This window comes from Wyeomyia smithii, chromosome 2, assembly GCF_029784165.1.
Source record: "Wyeomyia smithii strain HCP4-BCI-WySm-NY-G18 chromosome 2, ASM2978416v1, whole genome shotgun sequence".
Classification (NCBI taxonomy): Eukaryota; Metazoa; Arthropoda; class Insecta; order Diptera; family Culicidae; genus Wyeomyia; species Wyeomyia smithii.
This window is the reverse complement of record NC_073695.1, coordinates 119607214-119619227: the sequence shown is the minus strand read 5'-3', so window position 1 is coordinate 119619227 and position 12014 is coordinate 119607214. Positions and strand designations below refer to the sequence as shown.

At 39.0% G+C, this 12014-nt stretch overlaps 1 protein-coding gene across 13 annotated transcripts in view; it reads right to left on the bottom strand.

Annotated features, from left to right (window-relative positions):
• LOC129722531 (CUGBP Elav-like family member 4) overlaps positions 1 to 12014 on the bottom strand; it is an 868765-nt gene that overhangs the window by 622136 nt on the left and 234615 nt on the right. For 4 of the 13 annotated variants that reach the window (XM_055676035.1, XM_055676026.1, XM_055676037.1 and 1 more), the window contains exon 3: positions 10366 to 10436. The exons of the other annotated variants lie outside the window; for them this stretch is intronic. The gene's annotated coding sequence lies outside the window, so the exon portion shown is untranslated. The remainder of the gene's footprint in view (positions 1 to 10365; positions 10437 to 12014) is intronic. 13 annotated transcript variants of the gene reach the window in all.

Genomic DNA, 12014 nt, shown 5'->3' with positions numbered 1-12014 from the left:
TGCGTTGTACATTCACCTGTATTTTCGCATCTTCAGGTGACATTTCGCAGTCCCGGCACACATTTTCTAGTTTGCATCAACCGAGCTGCTTGTTTGGCTGGCTGACTGCCATCGGGAAAGGGCTCTTCACAGCTACATCAGCGTAAGCGTCCCGAAAACTCAAAACACGAAACGGAACAGGGATAGACGGATGGATGGACAAATGTTGCTTTGCTGGCGTGTATATATATAAATGTACGGCGGCGCCCTCGTCATTACGTGCCCGTGTTACCCTGGGAAATACAAAGTGTTTTGACAGCATTCTAATGACATTTCCTTATCATTTTCTCAGCGTATAACTCGTTATTCCACGCCAAATCTCTAACAACCTTCTTTGCCGGGGCAAGCTTTCGTGTTTTCTTTTTTGAAGATGCTATGAATAAGGCGACAACCAACCGAACCCAAAAAATGGAGAAAATAGGAAGCCTAACGAATGTTCTTATGGTTCAAGATTACCCTTTCTCGAAAACCTCTACACCTTACATACAAATACAGTCACTATCGCGTATCCAGTGGGAAAGGCAATGCAGAACGAGCAATAGTTCGTAAAAAATGGTCGACCAAAAAAAAAGGACGTGTGACACACTAGAGAAAGTTGTATTCAACTGGGATCCGGCAAAAGTGCTTTGAAGAGCAACTGATTATAGGTTTTGGGTAGGACCACATTTCCAACGATGGTCACTAAACTTTATCAGGATGCAGAAAAAAATGTGTCATATCTTTGCGAATCGGAAAAGTTTAGAGATAAACATAAAATCAGTAGCCAATGTTATCTTTCTAAAACTCAAAGAAATTTGAGGAATAGGTAAAAGTTACAGTGATTTGAAGCGAGCCTCGTACGACCACATAAATTGAACTTTAAAGACGATTATCTCGAAATGCAGTACTTTTTTTTTTAAATGACTGATATGGATTACTTCTTCTTCTTAAACTTTTTAAACGATTTCTTCGTCTTTTTCAATGTTCACTGTTTTTGTTGTCAACGAACGATCGTTTTAAAGCGCACAAATTTGAATAAATAAATAAATAATAAAAAAAAATTTTAGTATAATTTCTATGGCTCCAAACAAATTTAGTTTTGGATAAAATGTTCCCGAAAATAACGGGTTACATCTAAAATTTTAATTTAGTTTTTTGAGGCGTTCTTACTGAACAACAAACACGCTCACAGAAAAATGAGAGTATGTATCATTCTTCTCTTTAGGCCAGGTTTTCTTTGGCCTTGAGAGCCTTGTGCAAGAGCATTGTACAGTTCTAACTGAACTGCACAAACATCGATTTCGACTATACTTTTCTGCTAACCTCAACAGTAATTCGACACGAAGATAATCAAAGCTCAGCCGCAGTTATAGACAAAAAAAAAATTTGTCCTTTTTGTCTATATCATGGTTCAAGTCAAGTAGTTTAGCTATCAATCAAGATATGTACCAGAACGAATGATTGAAGCAAATTTAGATTCCATCTCTTCACAAACACAATGCCGATGGATGGTATGTGTTTTGGCCAGATAAAGCATCGTCACATTACGGAAATAGACACAAACGATCCTGAACAACCATTCGACCCCCTTTACACTCAGTATACGCAACGCAACGAATCTGCCTCAGTGTCATCCAATAGACGACCGATCTTCTGGTGGTGTACGCGGCACACAGTTGGTTGAATTTTTGGTGTTGGTGAGCTGTAAATCCTGTAGCAAGGCGTGCAAAAGCAGCTGATGATTCGATGAAGCTTCTCTTCTGGATAGACCTAGAATTTAGCGCGCCTCCGAACTCGAAATTATTTGATGTGTGAATCTACTTCAACATCCCTGCTGCCCATTATAGTTTGCATTATCAACACCTCGGATACACCTTACAAACGTATGCCAGTTGACTCTTTGATATTTGGCGTATCTATATGCAATGTGGATTTTCGGTAAATTAATTTGTGTTTGTTTTGATTCAACCAAAATTTGTTAGGTGCTTATGAGGTGCGCGAATTTTGTTAAATTTGTATATGATTTCGAATGCGTATGTCGAGAAAGTATTAGAAAATTCCCGAAAAAAAAACTTATCGGATCTTTGCACGATAGAGTGTGGAGAGAGTTTTTTTTCACACAACATTTATTTGACACGGCACAATACAAATTAATGTTTTACGGAGCCATTTGAATCTAATGCCTTATGGTCTAAAATATCTTATAAGCCAAAGGCAAATTTTTTATCCTCGCTGCCAACTACGAGCTGAAACTAAATCTATAACAGGTCGACCTCGATTATCCGGAACATCAAAAAAATTTTCATTCCGGATAATCGAGTTTTCCGGATAATCGAATCACACAAAAAATACTGAAATTTTGCGATTAACGAACATAAAATAAATATTTCTTTCTTTATTTTACTTGTACGATACAGTGGCGTAACCAGAAGTTACTTCCGAGGCGGAAGGGGGTAAAATCTTCAGAAGCAAAATAAATAAATTGGACATTATGTTCACTCAATTCGAACATGTCCCAAACATGCCGGAAGTGACTTAAATGGTAACAAATATGCCAGAAGGGATGGCAAAGGCAAAATTTCGGAATAAAAATTGAAAACGGACACCAAAAAAATAAAATTCCGGATAATCCAGTCTAAAATTCCGGATAATCGAGTTTCCGGATAATCGAGTCTCCGGATAATCGAGTCCGACCTGTACTAAAACTAACATGGTTTTTTTTATCCGAGATTCGTTTCGCTGTTAAATGGGCACCTTGATGCTCTTCAAGTAGCTATAAACAAGTAGCATGTATGGCAAGTTTCGCTGAGCGAGGACATGGAGAGAGTTGTTGAAGCAGTAAATGACGGGAATCTTTCAATGCGTCAAGTGTCAAAGCAATTTAATGATCCACACGGAACCATTTTCGACAAGAAGAAAGGATTGCACAGATTGAAGAACGGTGGGCGACGCAGAAATGGATCTTACGGAGACTATTAAGATTGCTGGAAACTGAAGCTTTACTCTGACCGATAACAATATCTAGTCGCTAGTGCGTTATCACATGGAGAGTCACTGCGGTGCTACGGATACATAAAACGAAACAAAGACTTGTCAGTACGGCAATCGCATAATTTAAAAAGAAGCAGAGCTAATGTTTGTCCCGAAACGATAAATTCTTACTTCGACAAACTCACTACTGTGCTCGGCAGGATCCCTACAGAAAACATCGTCAATTATGACGGAACAAGTTTCGTAAATGATCCTGAATCTAAAAGGGTCTTCATCACAAAAGGTGAAAACCATGCCGATGATATTATGAACCACTCAAAAAGCTCCTATTTGGTTATGTACACTGCTGCCGCGGGCGGTTTTGTTCTTGCACCTTACGTTGTCTATGTTTTTTTTTCATTCACATGGCCTGAAAAAGAGCCAAATGAAACCAGATACAAGCGTTCCAGCTCTGGTGAAAGCATATTTTTTAACGTCATACATCTCTGGGCTGGTTAGATAAAGCCAGTTTTAGGGACTAGTTTATTTCTATGGTTGAGAGTGACCATCGGGGATAACGTAGCATCCCAGTTGTCGTATGAAGTGATAAGGATTTGTTTAGAGAATAACCTTCGTAACCTAAAAGTTAACTTGAGGAGAAAGGTTGTGCAAAAACTGAATTGGAATTGCTACATTGTGACCATTGTGTTAAAATTAAAAAAAGTTAAAAGCTGATAAAAATTAGAGGAAGAGTCAGAAAAAAAATGAAATAATCGTGGAAAATAGACCGATGGACCTTACATTTCTGAATATAAACCTCTTCCAAGTCCGGTCTGGAGTCAACTATCTCGGTGGTTAGAGTCAACCCGCCGTGGTATATATTGGACACTTCGAAGATAGCGGAAGCAGTTGCGGAAGGAAAGAAGGAGATTGCAGACGTCGAATAAGGGGCCCCGAGTGCGAAAATAGCGAAGGTACCTTGTTTGGAGCTAGAAAATAGGCATGCTAGTCACACACTCTACGCGTTTCTTCAGAAGTACTTAAAGTAGGATTAAAATGAAAGCAGTACTTACTTAAATGAAAGAAGTACTAAAAAAGGATTAAAATCATGCACGTTGCTACGCAAGACTTTGGCAATGCGGACATTATTTCAAGGCTTATCGATCTTCGATCGAATCCTGACGAGGCTTTTGTAATTGCTTCAGTACATCTTGAATACGACGTTTCTGTCACCGTTGATGGCTGCACGCTCAAAGCCCTCTCTCTAATCTTCAAACACCTTCAAGCTTCCATTAATAAGAAAAAGCTGCTTCTAGAAGTTATTGGACCGTGCAAGCTAGATGGCTACAATCTTTCAAGCAAGTAAACAACGAACGACATTCGTTCAACACTTTCATTTGCTTCGCTTCATTAGTGTGCGTCGCAGTAGGCTTTCGCTCGCAAATGTAAAACGACCGTCGGCTCTCGCACACAAAACAAATGGTAGGATAACATTCACGCATCGAAGAGATGCCAACTGTCATTCGATTGGCGATGTAATTTTGTTTTACTTCTGTCTACTTAATTCTATTTTTGTTGAGAAATATTATTGCAAGATTTCGGGTTCAAGTTCGGAAATTTTTGAATGTACGTACGGGTACGGGCTGGGTTCGGGTTTGGTAAAAAAAATATTCGGGTTAAGGTTTGAAGATTTCGGATTCGGGTCTGGTAAGGGTCGGTTTGGTTGAAAACCCGAATCCCGACCCTCTCAAATGAGCATAATAATAAGATAATTATGTCTAATATCATGCAACTGTAAAAATTACTATCATGTTAATACCGTGCGAGGTTCAAAGCTTATAAATTAGCTCAGGCTCAAATTGGTACAAAAAATCCACCCAAAATCAAGTTCGGGGTTTGATCGAAAAAATAAATGTCGGGTCGGATCGGGTTCGAATCTAGTACTGGTTAAAAATATCAAACCCGACCATCTCTAGTGCATGGGTCGAATCGTTGTGCCGGCAAATCATCAGCAACCTGTACTCACTGCTGTCTATAAAGGACACCCTGGTCAAGAAAGGATAAAGTTAGTGATGAGGAGTAATTTCTACTGGCCATATGTTTACTTTTAACAATCCTTCATAACTTTACGAACTAATTGTATTTTTTGTCTAATGACTTTCATTTTAGGTTTAGTAAAGGAGGCAATGATATCGCGGGTTCGAATCTCATCTGGATGAGGAAAGTCTAAAAATTGCTCGAATGCGGTGTCAATTGATTGGCATTACTAGCCTACGACCAAATATAGGAATTGCTTGAAATCAAAAAAAAAATCTTTTCGAAATCTGAAAAAATGGAGCTTGTTCTGACGAATGACTAGGGGCAGTGGTGAATCGCGATTTCGCGGAGGCCGCGAATTCCGCGAAATCTAGCTTCGACCGCGAAATTCACAAAAACCCGCGAAATGCCGTGAAAATAATAAAAAAACAACAACATTCTATGACAATCATGAAACATATCGATTTGCAACCTACGAAATTCATGAAAACCAGCAATAAGGACAAAGCTAAAGATTAATGGGCACCTAGATTGCAACGGAAGGTCGTTTTCTACGTAACCAAAAACATGAAACAGTACTACAACCGCTCTCTTACAACGCGATTTTGTCAGTCCTAATTGAATTTTGTGATTGGTGACGTGCATGATAGTGCAGCCATAAAATCCAAGATGAATGAGGTAGGCCTACAAGCCAGCATCTTTTTTAAAATAATCGACAGTGAAATTGGTATTAAAATTTTGGCAGGTATTCGAATCGCGGACGTTTTTCTGAATTTTCCCGGTTGGCAATTGAATATTTATCGATTTCCGGAAACTCGGTAGATACGGAACGCAGCGTGAGCCAGTATAACATGAACAATACGTGCCTAACGACACTAAAATATATCTGAAAATAATTTGACACAGCACGTGCTTTGAGTAAGTAATGCAAAGAAATTATGGATTGTGCGGTTAAATTATGCCGTGTTTCATCAGCTTGACAATATCAGCGTGTGTGTATACATCGTACAGCTCGTGATTCATGCTCCTGCGCCACCCCCCATTTTCTAGTTTTCCACCGAGTATTGATCCCAGTATTTTACGCTCAAAGACCCCAAGTGCTTGTCGATCGGTCCACGATTTATGTCCGTAGAGCGCCACCGGGAGAATCAGAGTCGTATAGAGCGCAATCGCGTTCGGATCTGTGGGCTACGGGAGCTCACCTGGCTACGCAATCCATAACAAGCCCTATTCGCTGCCGCAATCTGTCTCTTCACTTCGCGACTCACCTCGTCGTCACATGTCACGAGGGTACCAAGATACACAAATTCGTCGACCACTTTGAAAATATCCCCATCAATCTCCATCGCAGCACCGACACCCGCAGAACTACTGCGCTCTCTGATAGCCACAATGTACTTCGTTTTGGCGGAGTTTATGGTGAGTCAAATTCGCGCAGCTTCTATTCTCTTCTGCTCTACGGTTAACACCAATTATATCAATGTCGTCCGTAAAGCCCAGAAGCATGTGAGACTTCGTGATTATGGTGCCGCTCCTCTGCACACCTACTTTTCGTATTGCACCTCCTGAAGCTATGTTGAACAGCAAATTCGAGAGCCTGTCACTTCACTTCAGACCATTTACGTTAAAAATACGTCCGAAAATTCGCCTGCTGTCCTGATGCTTGATGTGAAACCGTCAAGCGCCGCACGTAACAGTTTAATTAGTTTTGTTGGAAAACCATGTTCAAGCGTTATTTGCCACAGTTCGTTGCGTTTCACTGTATCGTACACCGCCTTAAATTTAATGAACAGATGATGTGTCTGCAAGTTGTGTTTTCGGAACTTGTCGAGGAAGGTAAACATCTGGTCCGCTGTAGATCGTCCCACTTGAAAACCGCATTGATATTCTCCAACAAAGGTTATACCTCGATAATTACTACTCTATGTCCCTTCTTGTAGATAGGGATATTGTTCATTCCAACCAGTCTGAATGTAGTTGTTCCTCAGACCCATATCCTTAGAATAAGATAGCCGCTCGCTCTGGACTTTGAAAAGTTCGGTCGGTAAGCCGTTCTTCCCAGCGGCTTTGTGGTTCTTCAGCTCTTGCCAAGCATTCCTCACCTCATCCAATGTTGGTGGGTCAACAGCTTGTCCGTCCTCCCCAGTTTCTATCCTGTTCCCCTCGACGACTCTCCTTCCTTACTCACCGTTCAACACCACTTCAAAATGTTGCTTTCAACGCCCGGCCACCTGCGATTTATCGGTAATCAGGTTCCTTTCCCTGTCATTACACATAGCAGGTGCTGACACGATCCGGTTCCTTATTCCGTTAATTGTTCGTATAGTAGCTCTTCCAGCCGGTGAAGCAATTCTCCGCCACCGCGAGGACGCGATCGTAGTGCTCACGTTTCTTACGGCGGTGAAGTCACTGCTCGTTAAGGTTTACTCCAGCTGGTTCACCGATCTGTATCGAATCGTATGGAATATTTATGTATATCACATACCCATTTACATGAAAATTTAATTATTTTATTTGGAATTTTTATAAAGTAAATTCCAATGAAGAAATTAATGTGATATTTCACGAGGAATGAACTTTAGGATGCCTGTTTTATTACATTGAATCAAGTTTTGCCATCCAAATGAGAGAATAAATAAGTTCATGCATATGAATGAGTATATCAAGTGCAAGGACTGAAAAAAGAATTTTAATTTTTGCCTGATATCCCACAGTACACGTAGTACCACTCGAACACGTCATGAATGGTTGCAATGAACATTGTTACAATCTCGTTAATAAATTTTGACCTATAATCAATCAAAGAAATAGTTATCGGTTTCCGTTATACTCTACTAAATTTTTTTGGAAATAAATATTGAAATTCAGTCCGCAAATATATATTTCGACTGTGACGTACAGTCTTCCTCAGTGCTTATGTGGACCAGTCCACATAAGCACTGAGGAAGACTGTACGTCACAGTCGAAATATATATTTGCGGACTGAATTTCAATATTTATTTCCAAAAAAATTTAGTAGAGTATAACGGAAACCGATAACTATTTCTTTGATTGATCTCAATCACTCTGCTAAGACGCTCGTTATAGATTTTCTAGATTTGACCTATAATGTAAATATTGAAACAAATAATGGAAATCGAAAAAAAATTATCAATCTGAACAGCTGCAATTCAGAGATTTTTTCTGGTAGAATGGTATTGGGCTACCTTCCAATTAAGAGTAGGAATTGTTGCTCAATGCTAGGACGGGCGAAGGCTATCGGATTCAATTGTTCGAATATGCCTTCATCAGCAAACATGCAAACCCATACAAGGCTAGTTTATGCATCAGGTACCAATAGATGTGGAGGCAAACGCTCTGGCTGTCGGCGACTGTTGCTGGTGAAGGCACACTTATACACATACACAGACCCGTTGTGTATGATTCATGTAGCACGCTATCTTGCCAGTTGAACTATTGCCAATTTTTCCAACTTCATGCCAAGGGAGGGAGAACATTTTGGTCACATTCGTGCAGTTGTCGGTCAAAACGCCGTAAAGGCTTGAATAACGATGCTGTTGTGAACAAATAAACCGAAAATGTGTTTAATGGTGATTAAGGATCAACAATTTGTTTCTAGCAGCTGACAAATTGACCATGTTTTCTGAGCCAACAAGTTTTTCCTATGCCAGCTGGGTTGGCCGGCAGCATTTTGCACTTCAATTACCGGGGACACTTCTGTGCCAGACTTTTAGAAAGTGGGTTCAGAGAGATTAACGACTATGGCTAAGCATGTACCTCAAAAATGAAAAATAGGCTAACGTATACTCTTTCACTAGATCTCATTGATTGATACGAGTTTAATATATAGTAAATTAATCCGAAAAATAAAAGAAGACACTAATAACATTACATCCTTCTCCGCGAGTAGACGAAAACACTAATATTCCTTATCAGTTGTGAAATTTATGTTATTTCGATTCATATTGAACAATTTCTATTAATCATGTTTCCAGGTAGGAAACATGTTTTAGGCAGCTTATGATGTCTCCTTTGTGTTGAGACAAAATACTCAAAACGTATTAGCCAAAATGCAATCACAAGTATATCAATTTGAAAATAATCTAAAACAAACACTATTTTTACAACCTCGAACCTGTTTTAAGCAGTTTGCATCTGTTTTGAAGCGGATATTTTCAGCACCCGAATGACACCCGCATGTCTACAATATTTGATATTTTTCGATTGATATGTATTCGTAAGACAGCTAATTAATCACAGTTTTCGTTCCCGTCATTGGAACTGTCGATATTAAACAAAATTCAGGAGTTTGAGGCCCGTGTTCTTCGACTTAAATAGTTCCTTACCCTATTATAAATTTGAATCTGAAATTGAAAATAATCGCTAGACGAGATTACGAAACCAAGTACGAGTAGAAGCGATAACATGAATTTAATGTATAAAATAATATGCTATATCTGGCACCTGATATAAATAAAATACAACTATACCTAATAGTACGACAACAACTATCATAGATTTGTCAACTATAAAATTTGTTCTTTGCACGGATTACACAAAACAGGAAATATAAACAAAAACGGATGTGCTAAAAAATGCCGAAATATTTGTTCGATATTGAAATCCTATTGAGAATAAGCACACACACAACTTGCACGGGAAAATTGAACACGGTTTCAAGGGCACAATTGTGTGAAGTGGTACGGGAGAGGAAGTGGGGTGCAAAATCTCCAAACTGATAAGAACTAAAGTACACAACAAAAAGTGACAAACAACTAGGAGAACACAGACAACATATGACACCACATGTATCAAAAGCTAGATTTCCAAATATACTTTTATTTCGCGATTTCGTATTCCTTTTTCAATACCAATAACGCAGCGTTAAAAAATGTGAAAGCGCCAAACTGCCATTGCAACAGAGGGTAGCAACGTATACGAAAGTCGTGAAGTAATAATGACAACAAATATACCTTTTTTCTGTCGATGACATTTAATATAATTAGGATGTCCGAATGGTTGAAGACGCGACAATTTTAATTCTTGTTTCATAACTGCCGATAACTGCAATTCACAAATTGGTCACCCTAGAAATCAACGGCAGTAGTACCAACAATGTTGCAAACGAAGCGTATCACATTTTTTTTGGGGACAATGTGCAAACTTATTGTGCTCATCATCGCCGAAGAAATTCGCGTCACATTTCTTTATTTATTCCGATTGTGTATATCCGTTTGTTTCGTTCCCTACACAATCGAAAACGAAGCAACGGAGATTGACGCTTGTATCAAACCGGTACCGGATGGAAAAATACTAGCTTTTGATAATAAAGTGACGTACCGATTCATTCTGCTGGTAGAAGAGACGGTCTCTTCTGCAGCACGCAAGAGAAGAAATCGGTCGAGATAAACCTGAAAAAGTAAGGAAAAAATTGGTTGGTAAGGTTGAAAAACTGCTCGATTAAAAGTTGTCGAATTATTTCTACTGATGGTTTTAGCGTGCTTTCCGAACACGAGCACTGCGAGCTTATTGAAATATTTAAATTATCGGATATAAATAACACATGAACATTGAAACAACATCAACAGTATACGACAACGATATTAATTTTAATAGCTCCCGTGAGGTCTCAATAGGGGAGTCAGTTTTGCAATACAGTTTTTCGATGTGTTTGTTGCAATGGTTAATTCTTTCTTACCTGTAGCAGACAGATTTTTTTTATTTTACAAAAAATGTACATCAAAAACGATAATCTACTAGCACTAACTATATTTTTTATATTGAATATCGATTAGATGATATGAAAGATAACTTACTAGGATTTTAAATTAAACCGCAGTTCTAAAATGAAGTGTCTTGCGAAAATAGCGCTGATGCTCGTCATCAAATGTTTCCAACAGCCTTTGCAATATAACATTAAAAACAACTTTAAATAGGAAATTGAAATGCATTAGTTGCTACAGTCATGTAGGTTACCTCTTGTAGACTGAAGTTATAACTTAAAGTTTGATCGGCATCCTTTACTGCTGTTTTATGGTTTTTGGCAATCAGCTTTCATGATTGGCTCGTCTGTTCGATAAAAACGGTAACATTGACCTTAATGGGATAGTCAACAAAATTATATGATTTTCAAATGAAATAACATGAACCATAACTCAGCTGTCTTCAAAAACATATGTCTAGTGTCCTCAATTTCTTGATTTATTTCTTATGACTTTGATCTAGTGAAAACATGCCCAATAGTTCATTCTGGTCATTCTCCGTTATTTGTCATCAAGTCACCGATTAAAAGAAAATTCAAATTTTGAGAGGTCAATATGAAATTGAAACGAGTTTGTCTCTTCCAGCTGCCTCACTTGCCGCAATTCATTATTCATTTCTGAGTGATAATTTAAAATCTCACAAGTATCGAGTTGATTCTTTCACTTCTGACTCTCGAAACTTTGTGCGAATATTTCCCAACAATAGTAGTGGCGGTCTTCTCATTTTCATTCGTGTCTTGTGCTGTTCATGAACCAATCACTGGTAAACTACTAACTAATGAAATCTATGCAGCTTCCCAGCATTTTAAACAAGTTGAATCTAATGACACTTTTGGAGTCTGGATGGAAGTACCACTGCGTGACTTGGTTGGTTCGTCTATTGGGAGCTGCTGAACGCAAACCAACCTTTCAGTAAAAGTATAAAGAAGCACATAAATAGCTTTTAAGAGTCCATTTGTTTTTATTACAAATAAAAGGCGATGAGAAGCTTTCCAGTAACAGCCCATCAGCAAGAAACCCTTCCTTTGCGGCAAACCTGCTCATGCACTTTCGAATGACCAATCAGCGGAGGCGGAAGCACGGTGTCTCCTTCGCCTCGAATCGTGACAAACCCACCGTACCGCCGTCATTGACTCGGTATTAAAAAAGTGACAAATTTTCCACACCCTGCTGTAGGGTGAGGTGCAAACACAAGATAGAAAATGCTTCGCGGCTAGCGCCTGTGGC